The sequence below is a fragment of the Asparagus officinalis genome, unplaced genomic scaffold (assembly GCF_001876935.1).
Source record: "Asparagus officinalis unplaced genomic scaffold, Aspof.V1 AsparagusV1_Un741, whole genome shotgun sequence".
Taxonomy (NCBI): domain Eukaryota; kingdom Viridiplantae; phylum Streptophyta; class Magnoliopsida; order Asparagales; family Asparagaceae; genus Asparagus; species Asparagus officinalis.
Window position 1 is genome coordinate 28396 of NW_017973001.1, and position 1893 is coordinate 30288.

Sequence of the window (1893 nt, forward strand, 5' to 3'; positions counted from 1 at the left end):
TCAATATCTTGGAAATGAGTTTGGAAACCATAATTAAGGCCTCCACTCAAACCACGAATATGTTGACTCAAACATCCAGCACTCTGAATTCCTTCATGCAATCAACCGGACAAATACTCAATTCCAACACTCAAGCTATAGCTAGATTAGAATCCCAACTTGGTCAACTAGCTAGTGCCGTGAGTGAAAGAGAGAAAGAAAAATTTTCCGAGTCAACCCGCGGTCAATCCTAAGGACACAGGATGCAGTTCGTCCTATGAAGCTCAAGTGAATGCAATCCATTCACTCCGGTCAGGTAGACAGGTTGATAATTAAGTGAGAACTCCCCCAAGTCAAACTTTTGATCCAGTACAAATTTCTTCTCCTTCTCCTTCTGATGAATTTATTCAACAATCACCCTCCTCAGATGACCAAGAACCTGAACCGGAACCTGAGCCTGCTTTTGATAGGTTTAGACCAGTTGCTCCTTTTCCAGATAGACTCAGGCTTAGGAAACACTCCCCTCAAGATCTCCTCAGGAGGAGAAGATCCTAGAAACATTCAAGCAGGTTAAGGTTAATATTCCTCTCTTAGATGTAATTGAACAAATTCCATCTTATGCTAAATTTTTAAAAGAATTATGTACTAAGAAAAGGAGAATAAATGTTCCAAAGAAAGTCTTTTTAGCCGCCAATATCAGTGAAATGCTATCAAATCCCATATGTTTGAAACGTAAAGATCCTTCTTCACCCATCATTTCATGTATCATTGGTAATACTCATATTGATAAGGCGCTTTTAGACTTAGGGACCAATGTCAATTTGCTTTCATATTCAGTCTACCAGCAATTGGGTCTAGGTGTACTGAACCCAACCAAATGCACCTTACAGTTGGCTGATAGATCTGTTAAGGTCCCTATGGGTGAGTTAGAGGATGTTCTGATTAAGGTTGGAGATTTTATTTTTTCAGTAGATTTTATAGTCTTAGAAACACAGCATGTTTCTAATCCCAAAGGACAGACACCTGTCATCTTAGGACGACCGTTCTTAGCCACTTCTAATGCTCTCATCAATTGTAGAACTTGTCAAATGAAGCTGTCCTTTGGAAATTTGACTGCTGATCTCAATATTTTTAATGTAGGGGACCAGCCAAGTAATCAGTCTCTAGAAATAAATTATATTCAGGAGAGATCAGAAGAAGAAGAAGAAGAAGAAGAGTCTGATTTGAGTTTTGAGAAAATTTTTGATGAAGAGTTAGAGTTTTTAGAAGAAGCAGATCAGGTCCTTGAGAATAATGAAACTGTGTTAAACATTTGCTGCTTTGATTTACATTTTGAAGAACTTTTTCTCGATGAACTTAGATTCTTGGAAAATAATCATCAACCGAATTTTTAGAACTCTACAGAAGAATTGGTTGTTAGAAAACAAAACTTCACAGTACAAGAGTTTGAGTTCATTAAGAAATACAAAATGCATGACACCAATAATACTTACCTTACTTTGTTGCAAGAATTATTAAACACCCCGAAATACTTAGAATTTCACATTATTGATTACATCATTCTGAATTTATTTAAAATCCGGGGAAGAATTTTCAACAATAAGGCAGGATTCAATGTAGAATACGAGCTCTTCGTGTTGAACACTTCATTCTACATTATTTGTTTTGTTTATTTCAGAATAATAAAAAGAATTTATTCTTCTCTCATTCGAGAGTTTCTAATTCAGTTGAAAAAAAAAGAAAAAAAGAAAAAAAAGAAAAGAAAAAGAGAAAAAAAAGAAAAAAAGAAAGAAGAACAAAATGTTGATTCCATCCTCCTTAGACCAAAGGTAATTGCAGATTTTTATCAGCCGACCAAATGTAAGTATTTCACTTCTTATCTGCTTTACTTTGTGCATCATAGAGTTTGCATTG